General features: G+C 43.5%; 1 protein-coding gene across 1 annotated transcript in view; it reads left to right on the top strand.

Moving 5' to 3' along the window:
- The window catches only part of LOC144798401 (NACHT, LRR and PYD domains-containing protein 3-like), a 546,600-nt gene that overhangs the window by 214,044 nt on the left and 310,177 nt on the right, over window positions 1-22,379 (top strand). The window lies entirely within an intron of this gene.

Here is a 22,379-nt window from a genome sequence, read left to right as displayed (position 1 = left end):
TTGGTGTATGATTTTCCTCCAGGAAGTGGTCAGTAAGTCTAGTTGCACTTTTCTTGCAACGGATGGTGCTCCGATGCTCGCAGATCCGTTGTTTGATCTTCCTAGTGGTCATTCCAATATATCGTTTCTTGCAAGTGCATTCAATCAAGTAGACAACATTACAGCTGTTGCAGTTTGTATGAGCAATTTGTCTCCATTCTTTACCTACTTCCAGCTCCAGTGTTTTTGTGTTTCTGGTGAGGTGGCACACGCTGCAATTGCCACAACGATAGTGACCTGTCACGTTCGGGAGGCCCCAGATTTCAGTGATAGATGGAGTCGCTGGTGCTGTCTTTACCTTTGGTCTGGTTTTCACCAGAGTGTCCTTTAGACTTTGAGATTTTTTAAAAGAGAAAAGTGGTTTCTCCCAGTGGAGTTTTCCAGAGTTGACAATTGCCCAGTGTTTGTTTATACTCTTGGTCACCTGGTTAGAGATTGCGCTGTATGTTGTCACGCAGGTCAAGGGTATGGGGTTGTCAGCTTTTTGCCTTTCTTCCAGGAGTACGTCTCTTGGCTGATTTCTAGCCCTTTTCTGGCATTTCTTTATGATCTTGTCGGGGTATCCACGACTCTGTAACTTCTCTGTTAGATCAATAGCTTGTTCCTTATATTCTGACAGTTTGCTGCAGTTCCTTCTTAGCCTGAGGAACTGTCCATATGGAAGATTTTCCCTCAATGGACGCGGGTGGAAACTCTCAAACCTTAAAAGGTTATTTTTTGCAGTTGGCTTATAATGAGTACGGGTCTCCAGTTTGTTGTTCTCCTTGCTAATCACAACATCAAGGAACACAATTTGTTCACTGTCATAGCAATGGGTGAATCTTAAGTTGTCATCGCAGGTGTTTATCCAGGCAATGAACAGGTCCAATTGATCAGTGGGTCCTTGCCAGATTGCTAGGACGTCGTCAATATAACGCTTCCAAAAGATCAAGTTATTGCGGAAGGGGTTTGTGTCTTTAAGAATGAATCTCTGTTCAAAATCATGGACATAGAGTCCGGCCACGCTGGGAGCAAAGGCACTCCCCATAGATGTCCCCCCAGTTTGCAAATAGAGGGTGTCTTCAAATTCAAAGTAATTGCATTTCAGAGCCATACGTGCACATTCCAAGATAAACGATTTGGGGGTATTGTGTGGCCAGTCAGTGTTTGCCAGGGTTTCTTCAAGAACTCGAATGGTGTCATCCTGGGGTATATTTGTATAAAGGCTTTCTAAATCAAAGCTCAATAATACAGATTGGTCATCTACCTTCAGGTTTTGTAGTAGGTTCAGAAGGCTTTTAGTATCTTGTAAATAGGTTGTTGTGCTTTGTACTATGGTCTTCAGAAAGAAATCGCAGAATCTCGATAGAGGTTCCAAAAGCGACCCAATTCCGGATACAATAGGGCGTCCAGGTGGTGGTAGTCTGCCCTTATGCATTTTCGGAAGGATATAGAAATAGGGAATTTTCTCTTCAGTTTTGCAGAGATAATCAGCTTCCTGCTTTGAGATTTTCCCAGTAGCTTCAGCAGATTCCACTAGTTGTATGATTTCTGATTTCAGATCACTTGTGGGGTCCATTTCCAACCTTTGGTAATGTCTGTCATTACTTAGGAGTCTGAGGCATTCTTCACGGTATGTGGTCATATCCATAACCACCAAACCTCCACCCTTATCTGCAGGTTTTATAATGATGTTTTCATAGCTACGCAAGTCGCTAAGAGCTCTGTTTTCAACGTTGCTCATGTTTTGAAACTTTGTAGTGTTCTGCATTTTTTCAACATCATTGAACACAGCTTGTTCAAATGTGATTAATTCCACAGGTGTAGTATGGGTGGGTGGCGTGAAGGTAGATTTTGTTCTTAGTCCAGTCTCATTTTCCACCTCATTCTCTTTTGGAGGGCCTTGTTTTTCAAAGAAAGATTTTAGGCGTAATTTTCTGAAGAAACCGGCCAGCTCACAATGTAATTGGAACTTGTCCACACGAGCTGTCGGGACATAACCCAGACCTTTGTTCAGAACCATCTCCTCGGTAGTTGTCAGAGGTCTGGAGGATAAATTGGTAACTAAGGTTTCATGTTGCTTGGGCCTGCTTTGCTCTTTGTCCGATTGCTGACTGGGTCTTCCTCTCCCCAATGTACTTGATTTGGTTGTCTGTTTCTTCCTCTTCCCCGTCGACCCCTGGGAAAAAAAGGATTCTGAAACTGGTTTTGTTGAAAAGGGGGAGGTTGGAAGTGTGGCTGGAATGGTGGTTGCCATCCGTACATGGGAAAATTAGATGGATGGTTGAAGGGGTCTGGAAACATAGCAGGATTGAAGGTGGGCCAATTATTTTTACCTCTTCTCCCCCCTCTGCCTCGTTGTCTATTGTTGCCAGTGTTTGACCCATTGCTATTGCTTGAAGAGTTGCTAGAAACATCTGAATCAGACTGAGTTTTTTCCGGTTGTTTGTATTCTGGATCTGAATAGGGATAAGTGTTCTTGAACGTAAATCTTTTCAAGTCTTTTTTAAATTTTGTAACTTTTTGTTGAGTTAGATTCTCTTTATATTCATTGATTTCTTTATTTACTTCTTCAAGCTTCTTTTTATATCCAGTAATGCTGGTCTTGATGTGTGATTCAGTCTTTTGGATTTCGATTTGGATTGCCTCAGATAATCTCAAGGCTGTTTTTAGGATTAGCACAATCCAATCGTGGGTACAATGCCAAGCTATTAGTGCCCAATCTTTCCGGAAAGTGGGGTCATTAAGAAATATCCGCGGAGCGTTTGTCACCAGCAGTCCTTTAGGTGCCATATCGTTCGTTAGATATTCTTTTAAGATGGTGCCATGTAGAATTGTTCTAATGCGTTCTCTCTTCATTTCTGACAGTTTTTCCCAATCATCTGTCTGTGATATAGTTTGTGAAATGCTAGCGTCTGAAAAACCTGAGATTTCGCCCATGATGGCGTCTATCTCTTCAGTAGAATATGTGAGGCCTTGATTTTCTCCCATGGTGTCTAATGTGTGTTCAGTGTGAGGTAAGGAATTACAGAGTTAGAAAGAAGGACAGTGAAAACTCTCGCAGCTGTGCGCTGCCAAGATATGTCAAAAACAAATGGGAGAGAGTTAAGGGATTTTATCCACCTCGAAGTGGACGGAATAATACTCCTGGTCCCCTAGGTTAGGTATCTCAATTAACAAAAATAATAAGGAGTATCACCAGAAAAAATGCTCACAGAGCGATTTTCTACGGGATGATTCGTTATCAGGGAGAAGAAAGTCCTTCTTTTATTAGGAACCCCTCACTCACCGACCTGGTCGGTGACATGCTTCATCATCGGGGCCACCCTGATGGCCGAGTGCCATCAAGGTGTGCTTCGACACCTGAACTACAGTGGAGCTGGTATGTGGGTGATGAATGCGAAAAAGAAAAAATAGTGGGTGAGTTAAAAATTGTCCTGGTATGACTTATGTGAAAAAAAAATTTATTCTTGAAGCTACTGGACAATATTAAAATATAAGTGTCGATACTGTTAATGGTATAATTATGACCAAAAGTATCTGGGTAAATGTGTGGTGGGTCTACATGTTTCAAACCGTGAATGGAATTGCCGGTTTTTCTTCAGGACCAAAAACAGGGAAAAGGGTGGTCAGGGTACACTAACACCCTGCCGTGCCTGCAGTTCCCTGTGCCTTTGCAGCAAAATTAGTGGTGCTAGGCGAAAAAGATTACAGAATAACCCAAAAGTGGTTATTCAGGACAAAAGACCTGTGGAGAGAAAATATAATATTATAATCACAATCAAACTAGTTACAAGCCTGCAACGTAGTGAAGTGACGGTGTCTCATGTCCTCGTATCTCTTGAATCATCCCATGCTGAAATATAGATGGTTTATATGGTGCAGGAATTCTGAAGTGCACAGTGTGGCTTTATCAGTAAATAGAACTGATTTATAGCGCATAAAAGCCTTCAGTTAGAACCAATCACACCTATCAATTGTGGCGTGTTTTCGTGGTTTCTAGGCGTACATATATTGTTTAATTCACAGGCATCAAGAACTACTCGTGCGTGGCTATGCAACACTCGTATCAAATTGCGGTGGAGGGCATAGCAAGGTGATAACTGTCTATCGTCTAAACATATGACAATACCAGACACACAACATAGAACACACAAAATAACACAAAATAAGCCATGCTTACTCCAATTGGAGAGTCATAGGGCAGCACGGGATTAGGGAGGGGCGGCCAGGTTAAGAAACATATTCTGAAAAAAGGAGATCAATGGAGTCAGGAATAGTAGCCCATTGACGAGCTGAAAAGCGAATGCGGCCGTGCCATGGCGTGAGGCACAGGGTTCTATCAGCTAGTCTGTACTTACAGTTTCGCCGGCTAGCGGTAACAGTGTACCTACGAGGTCCCTCCACGAGCCCGTGAGTGAAACCGGCTCGCGGCCGGAGTTAAGAAAGCTGCAAGCGCGGTGGTTGGGGGCGTGGCTAGGCACAAGCGCTGACGTGGTGACGTCGTTCAGTAGCGCTACGGAGGCCTGTCAGGGACAAAGTTCCTATGTGACACAGTATTCCTCTTATTTACAATCACTAGGAGGAGATTTACCAGACGGGGTAAGCTTTATGAGGAAATGAAAAGAACGGGGAAAGTGCTTAAAAATACTAATAAGGCGGGCCCGTTCCATAAATTAATTACTCAAGATATTGCAATGCGGTATCAATGTTATTAAGGAGAAAGGACAGAATTTTTACTGTGGTCAGTTACATATTTACAAATGGCTGGTCAAAAAATAACCACCACAAACGTGCATGAATTGCAAAAAATTTAAAGAATTCAGATGCTTATTTCCAGATCAGTAGAGCTATTTCATCAGGGACGGTCAGTTCGAGGGTAGATGCTAGGCCTGTGGCAGGGGCATAGCCCCAGATGAGAGGGGCAAAAGGAGATCACAAAACGTTGGCCCATTGTATATTATCATTCAGACCATTGATGTGTGAGGACAGTCTATACACCCATCTCTGCTCTTTTTCATACAGGCGTTTCTGTAGATTTGGCCCTGTTGGTAGTTGTTCTATGACCGTCCACACCATATCATTTGGTGTATGATTTTCCTCCAGGAAGTGGTCAGTAAGTGTAGTTGCACTTTTCTTGCAACGGATGGTGCTCCGATGCTCGCAGATCCGTTGTTTGATCTTCCTAGTGGTCATTCCAATATATCGTTTCTTGCAAGTGCATTCAATCAAGTAGACAACATTACAGCTGTTGCAGTTTGTATGAGCAATTTGTCTCCATTCTTTACCTACTTCCAGCTCCAGTGTTTTTGTGTTTCTGGTGAGGTGGCACACGCTGCAATTGCCACAACGATAGTGACCTGTCACGTTCGGGAGGCCCCAGGTTTCAGTGATAGATGGAGTCGCTGGTGCTGTCTTTACCTTTGGTCTGGTTTTCACCAGAGTGTCCTTTAGACTTTGAGATTTTTTAAAAGAGAAAAGTGGTTTCTCCCCGTGGAGTTTTCCAGAGTTGACAATTGCCCAGTGTTTGTTTATACTCTTGGTCACCTGGTTAGAGATTGCGCTGTATGTTGTCACGCAGGTCAAGGGTATGGGGTTGTCAGCTTTTTGCCTTTCTTCCAGGAGTACGTCTCTTGGCTGATTTCTAGCCCTTTTCTGGCATTTCTTTATGATCTTGTCGGGGTATCCACGACTCTGTAACTTCTCTGTTAGATCAATAGCTAGTTCCTTATATTCTGACAGTTTGCTGCAGTTCCTTCTTAGCCTGAGGAACTGTCCATATGGAAGATTTTCCCTCAATGGACGCGGGTGGAAACTCTCAAACCTTAAAAGGTTATTTTTTGCAGTTGGCTTATAATGAGTACGGGTCTCCAGTTTGTTGTTCTCCTTGCTAATCACAACATCAAGGAACACAATTTGTTCACTGTCATAGCAATGGGTGAATCTTAAGTTGTCATCGCAGGTGTTTATCCAGGCAATGAACAGGTCCAATTGATCAGTGGGTCCTTGCCAGATTGCTAGGACGTCGTCAATATAACGCTTCCAAAAGATCAAGTTATTGCGGAAGGGGTTTGTGTCTTTAAGAATGAATCTCTGTTCAAAATCATGGACATAGAGTCCGGCCACGCTGGGAGCAAAGACACTCCCCATAGATGTCCCCCCAGTTTGCAAATAGAGGGTGTCTTCAAATTCAAAGTAATTGCATTTCAGAGCCATACATGCACATTCCAAGATAAACCATTTGGGGGTATTGTGTGGCCAGTCAGTGTTTGCCAGGGTTTCTTCAAGAACTCGAATGGTGTCATCCTGGGGCAATGTTCAACACTCCGTCCATCATCCCCTTTGGTTTTTCTATGTGCTTTGCTGCCAGCCTCCAATCCATGTCTAAGGCTGAGCGACAGCTGCACTTTGTGAATAGTTTCCAGACAGCCATCATACAGGAAAGGTTGGGTATGACTACATCTGCAAACTGATGGTCTTCCTGGGCTGGGAGAGAGAGGGGCATTTACACTTTACATTTGTACAGGCTTTGTCCTTCCCTCACACAAAGGGTTGATTTACTCCCTACCCATGTCTGGAGCCAAGGCTGGTTCAAAGCCAGTTTTAGTATAAGTACAGGGGCTCTGACTCCATGTTATTCAGAGCACTTTAAGAATTGGAACCAAACCTCGATCATAAGGACTGCTGCTGCTCTGCTCAAAGGACTTATCTGGACTGCTCTTCTGCTGTTGCCCTGCTGACAGCTTCTCCCTGACTATATTCTGCCAAGGCACTGTGGTGCTGTCAGCATAAATCGCCATTAGAACTAGGTCTGCCTGCCTACTACTGCCTGCTATGTGTCCCTCCCAAGTGTTCTCCTGGGACTGGGCTGCCTCAGAATTTGCAATGAGTCTCTGAATCTGCCCCTCGCAGTCCTTATAGGTAGCATGTGGGGAGTGTTTTGCTTTCCCTGCTTCTTATGACAAACTTAGCTCGTGGTGAGCGCTTCATGTTCCATTCACCTTTGACCAAAAACTAGCGCTTGGTGGGTTCTTTGTTTCTTTCTTCTGGACAAGGATCAGCGCTCCTCGAGTGCTTTTGCCTAGCAAAGCGTTTGTTTGTTATCCGGCCCCCTAGCCGGCGAGACCGCAACTTACGCCCACTGACAGGGAAGCACTGTGTTAAAGCAACATCCTGCTGTTGGAGAAGATTGTCATGTGCTGGCAGTTCAAGACCCTTCCAGCGGGGCCCCTTCTGGGGAAGCCTTTATAGAGCAGCTGGCGTCACCTCACTCCGATCCCTCTCGAGACTTAGGTCAACTTGGTTCAGATGCCGTGCTGGGAGAGGATCACCCCTATTCCTGCCTGTGTTGCCACTGCCTAGGCAAACAAGCAGGTCCCCAGGAAAGCAGGGACCGCTCTGCTCACATCAGGTCCCTCGGACAGTATAGCGCCTTCCTCGGGGAGGCCCATTCCCACCAAGAAGGGAGTTGGAGGGTGAGTTGGGTCCAGGGAAGTTCTGGGGCCATCCTGCATTCCCTTTGTAGGTGGTTCTGTTTTTAATTAATTATTCTGGCTGTAAAACCAGGACGTCAGTCCTGGAAGTCCCTGTAAAGGCATCCTGTGCACCTATGCGGGCGGCCCCATCCCTCATTTGTTCTTTAGTTGTTTCTGTATTAAGCTGTAAAACCTTGACGAAGGCCTCCGGAGTAAAAGTAGTGCCACTGTGAGAAGCTCATTTACCATCATATTAGGCGCACAGGTACGTAGTGCCCTAAGTCTTCTGGTGGCACTTTCTGGAACGTATACTCATGATGGTATTGTGTTATACATGTGTTGTTCATATGGCACTACATGCAGATAATATATGATTCATGCCTAACATACCCAGTATGTGTGACCCATGCTGAATGTACTAGGATTCATGAGCTTTGGTGCCTAATGAAACTGCAGCATTTCATGTCTTGATTTGTGATATGTCGTTTTGATTCTTCCATAGACAGGATAAAGACTACTATTTCAGGGTTTAAATGGCATGCACTGTAATTATGATACATGTTGTTTTGATCTATGACATGTGAAAAAATACTATATATATAAAAAATTAAGAAAATGAAAGATTGGCTGTGAAAACTTTGCAATCTGATAACATTATAGTCATCGCCAATGTTGTTGTGTTGAACATTGAAGATTATTTGCAAGAGAGTATGCAGCAATTAGATAACCCTGAGTGCTATGAGAGAATTCCTAAATAAATCATTGAGAGTTCCAATCTATTATATCTTGAAATGTTGAAAACATGGCATAAACAGGGTATTTTGGAATGTGATGAGTATGCCTACCTTCTGAATCGCTCACCTAAAATAGCAATTCTCTACTTGTTGCCAAAACTCCCAAAAGAGCCACTGAGACCACCAGAGAGACCTATTGTGTCATCCACGGGTTCATTATTGGAAAACACTTCCAAATACATTGATTTGGGGGGGGGGGCTTATGTAGAGCTGTTACTTTCCTACATACAGGACAGCAAAGAATTTCTGAATAAAATTAAAGATATGGCTTGGCAAGACAATTTTCTTCTGATAACCCTGGATGTGTGCAGTTTGTACACCTCCATAAAACATACTGATGACATTCAAGCATGTAAATACTTTTTAAAGTCACGTTCCATTTCCTTCTTGCAGCACTCTGAAATCTTGTCAACCATGATTGTCTATCTAGAAAATATTTTTTTTATTTTGAATGACATAATTTTTAGACCGAAGCAAGGGGCTGCTATGGACACCTGCTTTGCTCCCAGTTTTGCCAACCTCTTTATGGTGTGGTGAGAGCAGCAGATGCCCAAGACCTTCAAACAATATAATGACCATATAACAATTTGGCTATGTTATATTGATGATCTTTTTATTGTGTGGGAGGGTAGCCAGGATCAAGCAGCTAACTTCATCTCCATCCTCCACATTAATGATTTCAATTTAAGGTTTAAAGTCAGCATTAGTGAGACTTGCATAGAATTATTGGACACACAGATTTTAGTGGCCAATAGTCAGATTACATGTAGATTGTTCCGCAAAAATACTGCAGGGAATACATTACTACATGCGGACAGTGGCCACCCTAAAACTTCGATTCAGAGCATTCGATATGGCGAGTTCCCTCGGACTCGAAGGAACTGCAGCTCTGATACTGACTATGACAAAGAGTGCAAATGTATGGCAACTCGGTTTAAAGATCGTGGTTACACAGATAAGACCACCCAAGAAGCCCGAGATAAGGCAGCGTCCTTGAGGCGAGAAGAGATTTTAGCTTCAAAATTGAAGGTTGTCAATTACAGTGATAATATCCTTAGGTATGTTACCACCTACAACACTATCTCACAGGACTTGAGAAGATGGCTAGGCAGACATTAGAAGATCTTAAAAACAGAGCCTACGTTGAATGAAGTGTTAGCTTAATATCCTAATATTTCATACAGGAAAGGCAATTCACAACGAGATAGGCTTTGTGTTAATGAGATTTCACTAACCAAACAAAGCAGTTTTATTGCACAAGGTTTATACACTTGCATGTCTTGCAAGGCATGTAAGTACATAACGAATGTTAAGAAGGTCTATTATCCAGTGACTTCTCCCCAATGTTAACTTGTACTTTGTTACCCTGTAAATTAGGATTATTTTACATATGAGATTTTATATTCATTGGCGATATTGTACATATCACTTTATATATGACTGAGATGTTAACGTCTGGCCTCAGATGTCTTAGTGGTTTTAACCTTATTTCTTTATTATATTTTTCATGTGTGTTCACTTTCACTTTATAAAAATACGTTTTTTTGTATGTAATAGAGCATTGGTCAGAAGGGCCTAAGTGTAATCAAATGGTTATGCTTTTTTACAGGCTGTGTCATGAAGCGGTACATGCCTTACCACAAAAATGGTATCCCTATGTACTTATGAATTGGTAGTAATACTGTAAATCATGGAGAAAAGTATGTTGGTCTAGAATACTGTGGGTACAGAATTATATTACAGCTAATGGACATGGAACAACAATAAGATATTTGGCCCACTGGGGCGGGTTTTGTTGAGTGGTCTATGACGGCTACTGATTATCCACCGTACAAACCCACTTGGGAATTATTGATTTTTTTCCTGCAGACATGACATTTATTCAAAATGCAACAGTTACTTATACATTTTGGTATATGTAGGGTTGTCATAGAATATTAGATGATTTTTTATTGGTTATTGATGTTATGAGATGCGGACATGTACAACCTGACGAAATGCTGTAAGCATCGGCACATTAAAATGATATCCACCATGTATTTAGATATTTTGTTTATGGCAATGATAGTCTGTTTATATTATTTTATCAAATACTATGATCAATGAGTGCCAAGGCGGCTCTATTGTTGTGGTTCTGTCTACATGTATTGTATATTTTCAATGGTGGCTGTCAAACGTATTGTTTCACTATACCTCTACAAAATGGCCGATTTGTTTATGTCGTGAGCAATGCTCTTTTGCAAGTCTGTTATCTGCTTTATATTTTTCATGGTCTTACGTTGCACCTAATCATATATTGAAAGGTGATTCCAAAAATGTTTAATTTCACCTGTGAACAAGACGTGTTCATGCCGAAATGCGTTTGGTTATTCGGCTTGGTACCTCGAATAAACTCACCCCAAGCACTATTGGATTGTGCCTTTATTTAGCGGAAGGGAGTGTGCCCCTGGCAACTACGTTGCACAGTGAATGGGAGTGTATATATACATATATATATATATATATATATATATATATATATATATATACATACACACACACACACACACACACGCACACACACACACACACACACACACACAAACAGGTCGCCCCAAATGAAGATGCCACCACGGGAGTTGAAAATACCTTTAATTGAAGACCTCACAGCGCAGCAAGGTAGCAGTCTCTTCTTTCAGCAATAAAAAGCCCTACGCGTTTCAAACATCAAGTGTTCTTGTTCTTGGGTTGTACAGAAAGGAAATGGAAGTCAATCCTCAAGAAACACCTGATAAATGTTCCAAGCCCCGTCCCAGTGGGTGTATGCCTCTCAGCATGCTGGTGCCTGTAGTTTCTTGATATCTTTCCCCAGTGGGTGCTGCTATGTCCTTAAAATAATGCCAAGTTTTACCCCAGTGGGTGAGACAGAAGCTGCAAACATCGTCGGGCTGCGCTTTTAAACTGGTCCTTCAATGCGGCTCCCCGCTCCAGTGCGAGTGGTGATACCGCTCGCTGGATTTGCTTGTCATGCAGCGGGCATCTTCGCGGCTGAGCAAGCCACTAAATATCCACACAAACAGGTCGCCCCAAATGAAGATGCCACCACGGGGAGTTGAAAATACCTTTAATGAAGACCTCACAGCGCAGCAAGGTAGCAGTCTCATCTTTCAGCAATAAAAAGCCCTATGCGTTTCAAACATCAAGTGTTCTTGTTCACGGGCTGTGCAGAAAGGAAATGGCAGTCAATCCTCAAGAAACACCTGATAAATGATCCAAGCCTTGCCCCAGTGGGCTATACGGGAGGCGGTTTTCGACGAGACAGCGGTGAAAGTCTGCAAAGAAGGTAGCCTTATTGTCATCAACCCACTGGGGTAATACTATTTTAATCCCGCTACATCGAACAGACTCACTTGAGAATTAATTAATGTTTGCACTACGAGGACCATGAGGCCAGAGTCATAGCCCCGCCCACTGTGGCAGGTTGCCGGATTAAAAAATGATGCAACAAAGACTGTTTGGTTATAACGGCAGTTAAACCATTGAGAAAGGGAATTCATTCCCGAAACGTGTCTGGTGCAACTGGAATATTTGGATGAACTTTATTGTGCCCTTCGTTTCTAGCAAGCTGCCTGAATAAAATTTGAAGATAAACACGTACCTGTTGGCTTCTCTCTGTGTGGCAAAACTTTTGGTGAATGTTTAGCGGCTTGCTCAGCCGCGAGGGGAGCTCACTGCAGGAGCGGGCCCGTGATGGATCCACATGGCTTCATCTGCTATACGGGAGGCGGTGTTCGACGAGACATCGGTGAAAGTCTGCAAAAAAGGTAGTCTTTTTGTCATCAACCCACTGGGGTAATACTATTTTAATCCGGCTACATCGAACAGACTCACTTGAGAATTAATTAATGTTTGCACTACAAGGACCATGAGGCCAGAGTCATGGCCCCGCCCACTGTGGCAGGTTTCCGGATTTAAAAATGATGCAACAAAGACTGTTTTGTGATAACGGCAGTGAAACCATTGAGAAAGGGAATTCATTCCCGAAACGCGTCTGGTGCAACTGGAATTCTTGGATGAACTTTATTGTGCCCTTCGTTTGTAGCAAGCTGCCTGAATAAAATTCGAAGATAAACACATACCTGTTGGCTTCTCTCTGTGTGGCAAAACCTTTGGTGAATGTTTAGCGGCTTGCTCAGCCGTGAGGGGAGCTCACTGCAGGAGCGGGCCTGTGAAGGATCCACATGGCTTCATCTGCTATACGGGAGGCGGTGTTCGACGAGACAGCGGTGAAAGTCTGCAAAGAAGGTAGCCTTATTGTCAGTAACCCACTGGGGTAATACTATTTTAATCCCGCTACATCGAACAGACTCACTTGAGAATTAATTAATGTTTGCACTACGAGGACCATGAGGCCAGAGTCATGGCCCCGCCCACGTTGGCAGGTTTCTGGATTTAAAAATGATGCAACAAAGACTGTTTGGTGATAACAGCAGTGAAACCATTGAGAAAGGGAATTTATTCCCGAAACGCGTCTGGTGCAACTGGAATACTTGGATGAACTTTATTGTGCCCTTCGTTTGTAGCAAGCTGCCTGAATAAAATTCGAAGATAAACACGTACCTGTTTGCTTCTCTCTGGGTGGCAAAACTTTTGGTGAATGTTTAGCGGCTTGCTCAGCCGCGAGAGGAGCTCACTGCAGGAGCGGGCCCGTGATGGATCCACTTGGCTTCATCTGCTATACGGGAGGCGGTGTTCGACGAGACAGCGGGGAAAGTCTGCAAAAAAGGTAGCCTTTTTGTCATCAACCCACTGGGGTAATGCTATTTTAATCCCGTTACATCGAACATACTCACTTGAGAATTAATTAATGTTTGCACTACGAGGACCGTGAGGCCAGAGTCATGGCCCCGCCCACTGTGGCAGGTTTCCGGATTTAAAAATGATGCAACAAAGACTGTTTGGTGATAACGGCAGTGAAACCATTGAGAAAGGGAATTCATTCCCGAAACGCGTCTGGTGCAACTGGAATACTTGGATGAACTTTATTGTGCCCTTCGTTTGTAGCAAGCTGCCTGAATGAAATTCGAAGATAAACACATACCTGTTGGCTTCTCTCTTATATATATATATATATATATATATATATATATATATATATATATATATATATACATATATATATATATATATATAGCTCCTGCTCTGGCGCAAAACTGGACAAAGAAAATGCGAGTATCTGCCCCACTGTCTAGCCTCTCCTCTGGAGGGACCCCTGAATCATTCCACCCCTTTCCTTAGGATACTTAAGGGCTTTCCTAGATTCATTGTGGAATTCGATTCAGATCAAACTCTGTGTCCCGTTCAACCGCCTTGACATTTTGACCGAGTCCTGCAGACCGTGTCGGACTGACCGCATCGGACTTCGCATTTGGAACCGAGACTGCAACCGGGAAGACTCTGTCTGCTCCTGATCTCTTCATTCTGAAAGCCCTCTGCACTGTTGGTGTCCATGCTCCACACAGGTCCCATGGACATCCAAAGACACCCAAAGGACTCTGCCTGGGAGTAAAGGAGACACCCCAGCATCCACAGGCACCGCAACACAGCTGACCGATTGCTGATCCTGGTCTCTAACCGCATCGGTAACTCAGGTGATGGTCCTACAACTTCATTGAGGCCTGCACTGTCTTCAGACCAAGTCTGAGGACAGCATCCCTCGTCAACTCTGCCGTAACTGAGTACCTGTGCACCAAGGCAGCTGGACATTGCTAAGGCTGGGCAACTCTCGTCTCCAGAGGTCTTTGGGCCCTCTTGAGGGTCTTCTTTGATTCCAGTAGGCTCCACTGCTTTCTAGGGGCCTCCCTGACTTATTTGAACATGGAGAGTCTCTTGGACCCGACACTGTAACTTTTCCTCTCCTTCCATGTGTTGCCCTTTCCAAGGCCTGTTGGTGCTCCGGTCAGACACCTACCCCCTGGATATGGACATCTGATGTGGGACAGCTCATACACCATTCCTGGTCGTCCTCAGGCTCACCTGGTCCATGTAGCTGCAGAGACAAGGGCACCGTAAATTCTCCTGCAACAGCCGACATTGGTTAGCACTCGCCTCCCATGCCTCCTGGTCACCCCTGAGTGACATAGACCCTATCCCCTCTGCTTGTAGGTACAACTCTTTTGAATCCACCCTTGGATTCCACCTGACTCTTCCAACTTCTTTGCCAGCAGCATCTTGCTTGAAGCCCTCCACTGGAGTCCATGGTGGTTCCCAATGTCACTTCGTACCTATGCCCTTGGCTTACTTGGGGCAGGTAACCTGGTGTCCTGGGTATCCACGGGTGGGGTGACTCTCGAACCGGCCATCTTCCACTGGCTGTCTTCTAAGTCCTCTGTGAAGGGTATTTTTTCCTCAGAATAGCAACCGTGACTTCCCCATTGACTTATGTTGAGCACACAGTTATGTATTCACTTAGCACCCTGCCTCCGTGGGGTTGCTGGGTCCTTACCGTGGGTCGGTCCTTGGTTCACCAGCACATCTAAGTATTCTGGGTCCACTCTCGACTTTGGTCGTTGGTCACAGTCCACTATTTTAGGGTATGTTTTGTGCACCCCCTAGAGCCCACTGTATTTTTGTGCTATTTATCTCTCATATTATCTAAGTGTTGTGTGTATTGTCATTATATCTCCGGATAGGAGATATTGCATTGGGTTAGTGAGTGTCTGAAATAAATACCTATTTTTATAACTACACTCTGTGGTTCTTTTTCACTTAATCTGCACTATATGATTAGATACTGGTGAAACAAGCTGCATTACACTTCTCCTAGACTAAGCCTGAAGGCTGCTCTTCACAGCTACCACTTAAAGAGCTTTATTTTTTAAGTTTAATAAGCTTTACTAAATAAGTAACAATTACATAAGATTAGGCCATGAAGAAACAACATATGCATAGTGTAATAAAAATATAAACAGACAAAAAAGCAGAATAAAAAGCTGTTTACATTTTAATAATAATAAAGGAAGAAAAGAGGGGCAAGGGAAGAGAGCAAAAGAGGGGGAATATAATACAATTCTATATTGAAAGATCATGGGAGGAAATTATAGACTTACTAAACCTAATCAACTTATTAAACATATTATACATAGTAAACTTATCCAAGAGGCAGGTATATATTCAAAACATAAGAAATGCAATAAATGAACAAGGGGAAAACATAGTGTAGGGGAGAGAAATAATGACTTAATGGTCATAGAGGCTGGAAATTCTCAGAATGGTTACGTGAAACATGGATTGAAATCCTAGTTAAATAATTGGTTAATGATAACCAGAATAAATCTCTATTTACATATGGTTTATCAGAAGAAGCAAATGCAATATCTAATCTATGGCAATGACAAACATTGTTCCACCAGGCCCTCACTGGAAGTTCAGTTGAACATTTCCAGTTAAGTGAGATCTGCTGGAAAGCTAAGGCCAACATCAAATCAAATAAACCTCTTTCATGTAAAGACAATCCCAATGAATCTGACAAACTACCTATAAGAGAATAATGTTTGATAAAAGAGTGTGTAAGTTAAAAATAATTGAGAGATGCTTCCAAACATCCTTCCAGAAGCAAGCGACTGCAGGGCAAAGGGAAAAGGAGGTGCATCAGATCAGCTAAAGGAGATGACAGGACCAGCAAGCCTCATCATTAGAGTGTGTAAACCTAGCCATAGATAGGGGTGTATGGTATAATATGTGAGAAAGAAAGAAGGACTGAGTAGTGGAGGCTGATCTAGAGGTCTTCAAAGACCTACCCCAGAATTTGTTCCAAAAATCTGTGCTCGAAACACAGCCCAAATTTGCTTCCGAGGCCGCCTCTATTATAGATTTAGGGCGAACAGATTCAGGGGAAGGAAGACGTTTATAAATCAAGGAAGCTTTAGGAAATGTAATTAATATTTTAAGTAGAGGATCTGCTATGGGAATGATTTCAGTAGAGGGTAGAGAATAAAAAACATCTAGGATTATTGCCATAAGAGTAGAACATTTGTGCCAGAATGAGCAAGGGCATTTAAAGGTGTCTTGAAATTGAGGGAAGGAGCCTGGAGATTAACCACCAAACAAATCCTGAACCCATATATTTCCCTTAAGTCTCTAGGATTTCCAGAAAAGAGGTCTGTTATTGAAAGTAATGAGACGATTGTACCTCTGGGGAGATTGAAGGAAAGAAGTCCTAGAGATAATCTCCAACTGATAACGAGGTTTTAATAATGAACAAGTGTGTTTAAATAACGGAAGAGAGGTAAAATTGACCTTTGTTGAGAAAGCAAGGACTTCATTGAAAGAAAAGGGTGCAAGTAAAGAACGTTCAATTGAGACCCATTTAGAAGCTAATCGAAGACAAAAGGACTTATGATACAGTCTAAAATCAGAAAAATTCACTCCTCCTATAGATTTAGGTTTGCGTGCGAAGATATGCCAAAGAAAGTCTAGATTTTGTAATTATTCCATAAAAATTTAGAGAGGACGGAGACAATTTAAAAAAAATATTTGGGATGTGAATGGGAATCATAGAAAGAATATATATAAAAATAGAAGTAATAATCAATTTTAATAGAATCAAGCCGTCCACACCAAGAAAGAAACGGAGGGTTCCAGGAGGAAAGATGATTAGAGATACAATCTAGCACTTCCTTCATATTAATCTTAACTGAATCCAATATGGAGTTGTTAAACCAAATGGCCAGGTATTTGATTCTAGAGCTATTACAACGGAAACCACTGGCATCAAAGTGCTGCTTAAAACAAAATTTGGTGATGGGAAGAATTTCTGTCCTGTCAGAGTTTATTTTATAACCTGAAACAAGAGAGAAATCTGAAATTTCTTGCAATAGAGGATGGATAATGGTTTCGGGATGAGATGTAAAGAGTCAGATATCATCCGCATAGGCAGGTAATTTCAAATGTTGATCTCCATATTTAAAACTAAGATTGGACGAGTTATGGTGAATATGTGATAAGAAGGGTTCTGTAGTAGGGGATCTCTGTGTATAGTCATAAGCAATCAAAAATAATTTCTTAAGTTGTCAAAAAATGCAGACCTGCACAGACACTTAAGAGAGAATTTAAAGACAGATAATGCAGCCTATATCAACAGGCTACACTGTCCAGTACTTCAACTAGAAATTCCACCAAAAATCCACAAACAGCACAGCCTGTCCAGATTTCTCCTCATAGAAAAACTTGCTTTTACCAGCAAAACCCTCTGGAATGATAGAGAGGAAGGAGTGGACAGACAAGCCCCATAGGCTTCAACAAACAACTACAAACTTAGGGGTCTTATTAAGGATTCTACCGTAGTCCTCTGCTCATCCACACCTTGTCAATAGTACAAGGGTGTGAATAAAATATACTAACAAACCAGATCACAAGATGTGAAGAACCAGTAACGTGAGTCCCCCCTGGTGTAGGATTCCCATCAACAGTCTTGTAATGATCAATATTATCATCTGGTAGTCCTAATCGGGTATTGTGTCTCTAGATCATTGAGACCGGCATACCCCGATAACCAGATATGGGGTAGCGACCCACAATCACTCGGTACTACCACATGATGTTGATGTGATGGGGAGTGCAGTGTAAACAAAAAATATGATAAGTGGTGATCTTAAAAAAGGATAGGGAGCTCAACCCAGAGAACTTTAATAATTGTTCGCCCCTTCCTTACTAAAAACAAGAACAGTGTAATATCGTCATCGCAGTCCAAACAAATAGCTGCGAGGAGACCAACATGTTTCAGCCGCTCAGGGATAAGTCCTTCGGCTTTCGTCAGGGTCTCTGTTCTATAACAATACTACTGCATTGGTTGTGAATAAAGTGTGAAAAATATGTATGAAAAAACACACAAGTGAAAAACCAGTAAAGGATATGATTTTCCTTCAGCTGTTTCAACTCCTCTCTTCGGCACCTGGTTGAGTATGTACTGTTTAGAGAGGACAAACGTACAGGAAAAACACAATCTATTACCCTGGTCTGTATAAAACATAATAAATTGTTTAACAAAAGTGTATATACCAGCTTATTTACTCACCCAGTGTGTCCGGGGAGTGGACCTCACCTCTTCCTGGACCTGGCTCAGGATATGTGAGACCCCGCTCTACAATAACAGAAAACGACTACGTCAGCTACACAAACCGGGCATCCAGGCATGCAGCTACTCTGGTAGTGTAAATGTCTACGCAATCCAAGGTATTCTGTACATGGAGTCAATTAACCCCCATCAGTAAGTTCACAATACACCTACCCTCCACCTCCCTGCAAGCTACAGGCTAAATTAACATGGGTTTTCAAAGTATCTAATGTATATCATATAGCTAGCACAGTGGCATGCCCGTTATGTCGGGCTAATAAGGCAGGTAATCCTACCTATCCGTCGGTATCCCCGGCGGTGACTGAGTCAGGGGGAGGCACAGTCCCCAATGCGTACTGACTTCTTCACTGTTCGGCTGAGGAACACTCATCCAATCGATACCGGTGAGGGAGGGGCTGACCAAGTCGCCACCTCCTCACACAGCACTATGTATTGGCATTGTAGTGGTTCTATTGCCGCTTACCTCGTTATTAGTGCCCGCTGATGGTTCCAGGACATGATACCACATCTGTCCTAAACGCTGCCCACACTCGATCGAGGCCCCGCGCGCGTCCTCTCGCGAGAACGAGCCGGTATAGAACTACAAAGTGACGTCACGTCATGGGTGATTGTAGTTCTTTCCAAAACCACGGATGTATTTCCGCATTACTGTTTCGTGCGTGGCCAAGAGCGGTGTCTCTTAGAACGCCTGAACCTAGAACCGACTGGGATATCACTCAACCCTAGACAGAATGCTGCCTACTCTAGATGTATGGACAAAACTGGATTTAGACACGCGCTAGTTCAGCCAATGATATAGAACTACACGATGACATCATGTCATTGGTGAGTGTAGTTTTTTAGTTTTTTAGTTGTTAAGGGTTTTGGAATTGAAAACAGACGCTCACCTTGCTAGTAGTCATAGGCACGGCGTCAAAAGTGCCAACTAGTGTCACAAATGCAAATACATTAAAATAGAATAACTAGTTACTTTTTAAACATTACCAAGCGTAATGCTCGAACAAATGTGGCATGTTGGGAAACATACATCACGCTCCACAGGGATTTCTAGAATCACCAATACTTTTATGCTGGAATTGAACGGGGAGTATTCGCAAGTGACGAACCCCTCTCAAAAAACGGTGCAAACCAAGGTAGACAGGTTCACCGTCACGTGTGACAGAAAACGATAGCTAAGACGCCCTGCCATGCGGGCAATGATGGAAACAAAAGTGCCCAGTCCCGAGCACACCATAAGCGAAGTGCTCTTAAACTCCTCAATAGGTCGTGGGCTAAAGATGCTATAGCCAGACGCCAACTAATGTGTCGCCCAAAGAAAATAATACTGTTAAATACAAGGACAAATCCTCTGGTCCTCTGATTAAAGGTGTAAGCCACGCATAACACTATCTATAGAGGCACAGATCAAATTGATCAGGACAAGGAGACCCATGGAATGTCGTCGTTCAGCCCTTGTTTGTGTGTCCCCAATTTGAACACCCACCTCTGCTCACGGACGAAAAGATATCTAGACACATCACTCACATGTGGTGGAATGTACGGTTTCTCAAGAACATGCCATTTGAAGTCTGTTTCGGCATGATTGCACGTGAGAAAGTGCTTAGTGAGTTTGGAGACATCTTTCCTGCAACGGAAAGTGCTCTTGTGTTCCTGCATCCTCACACGTACCTTTCTCGTGGTCATGCCCACGTATCTTTCGTTGCACGTGCACGTGATGCGGTAGATCAGGTTGGTGCTGTTGCAGTTTGTGAACTGCCGCAGCTCCCAAGGCTTATCTGTACCAATGTCCACACTCGTGACTTTAGTTGTTAGAGGGCAAATGGAGCAACCCCCGCAAGGATGATGCCCTACTACCGGCGGGAGATCCCATAGTGTGCCTAGCTCTCTCCTGGGTGTGGTCTTGGGTCGTGTGTGTACCAGACGGTCCCTCAGGTTGGTTGAGCGTTTGAAGGCGAACAGAGGAAAGGGAATCTTTTCTTTGCCACTGTTCAAAATTCTCCAGTGTTTTTTGATCACTTTTTGGACATAGTTCGATTTGGTGTTGAAAGTGCTCACTAGGGTTAGACGATCCAGTGGTGGTTTCTCTATGCGTGGTTCCAAGAGGGCAGCCCGATGGTTGTTCGCTGCTCGTTTGTATGAACGTTGGACCAATTTCTTGGGGTAGTGCCTCTCTCTCAGCTGTTTGGAAAGCTCCTCAGCATGGAGTTTGAAAGTTTCTGGGCTAGAAAAGTTCCGATGGACTCGAAGAAACTGTCCAAAGGGCAGATTGTCCCTCAAAGACTTAGGGTGTTGACTTTCATACAGGAGCAATGAATTCCTTGCCATTGGCTTTTTATACAATTCACTCTCCAAACCCCTCGAGGTGCTGTAAATAGAGAGATCCAGGAACGGGAGTCTGTCTTTACTCATTTCCATCGTGAATCGGAGATAATTGTTCTTGCTGTTAAGCCATTGGTGAAATTGTACGGCCGATTCGCTAGTCCCTCTCCACACCATCAGGATATCATCAATATATCTTTTCCACCAAATAATGGATGGAAAGAAGGGATTGGTGGGATGCAGAACTGTCGACTGTTCAAAATGATGGACATATAGATTCGCCAGCGAAGGGGCAAAAATACTGCCCATGCTGGTCCCAGAGACTTGATGGTATATCTGGTCCTCGTACATGAAGAAGTTTTCTTTCATGGCTATGGTAGCCAGAGCCATAATGAACGGTACTGGAGTGATGGAATTCAATTCCGATTCACCCAGGATGGACCTGATGGTATCCAGGGTCGCATCCTGGGGAATTGAGGTATACAGAGACTCAACGTCCAGAGAGATCAGGTAATCTGTCTCTCGATCAAAGGCAATCTCGGGAATCACTCTCAGGACATCAGCAGTGTCCTTAAGAAACGTGGGCATCATGCTCACCAAGGGTTTGAGAAAATAATCAGCAAACGCTGAAAGCGGTTCAAGTAATGAGCCCAGGCCTGAAATTATGGGCCTCCCTGGAGGCGGTCTCTGTGGCTTATGCACCTTAGGTAAGGTGTAAAAATAAGGCATAATGGGATGCTTAGCCTGCAGGAATGATGCCTCTGCGGGGGTAATCCAGCCTTCCGCCAAGGCTTCTTCAACCAAGACTTTGATCTCCCTCGTCAGTCTGGGAGTCGGGTCGATGGTCAGTGGACGGTAGGCATCGCTGTTGCTCAGCTGCCGGAGACACTCTGCCCTATAAGTGTCTACATTTTGTACCACAATGGAGCCCCCTTTATCAGCGGGCTTCACAATTATCGTACTGTCTTGGGTCAGTGATTTAAGACCCTGTCTCTCTGCAGTGGTGAGATTATTGTACCGTGGTTTGGAGCTGTATTGTATGAGATCTATTTCATTTTTGACAGCTAGTTCAAAAGTGAGAACTTGAGTAGGTATGGCATGTAAGGGAGGTGAAAAAGTAGATTTGTTCCTCAGACCTGTGTTGGTGTCTATCTCTACCTCCGATTCCTCAGAGTTCTTGTTTTTGAAGAAATAGTGGAGCCTCAGTTTGCGAAAAAACTGCGCTAATTCCATTTGTAAAACAAATGGATCGCCCTCATCAGTGGTCACAAAGCCTAGGCCCTTATTCAGCACCGCTTCCTCTATGTCCGTTAAAGTTCTTGAACTGAGATTGACCACCAAACTCTGTTTGGGTTTGCTTATTGTTCTTGAGCAATCCGTCTCGTTTGACTCCGAGTTCCTACGTGTGGGCCTGTTGTATCCTCCCATTGGACCTGAGGTTGTCCCTGTGCCGGTCTTCTTTTGCCCCGTGACCGTCTGGGGCCGCGCGCTAAAAAAGGCTGGCTGTTGAAATTTTGGAAACCTGGAAAAGGGCCCATCGGTGGCGCGAAGTTACCTGGATACCCCCAGGGTCCCGGAGGCCACCATGATTGGCCGGGCATGTTGTACTGGCCCCTATAATTCTGTGATCTACCACCTCTGCCTCGGTAGTTACCGGCA

The sequence above is a fragment of the Lissotriton helveticus genome, chromosome 12 (genome assembly GCF_964261635.1).
Source record: "Lissotriton helveticus chromosome 12, aLisHel1.1, whole genome shotgun sequence".
NCBI classification, from domain to species: Eukaryota; Metazoa; Chordata; class Amphibia; order Caudata; family Salamandridae; genus Lissotriton; species Lissotriton helveticus.
The sequence above is the reverse complement of the archived record's forward strand: the minus strand, read 5'-3'. Positions and strand labels throughout refer to the sequence as shown.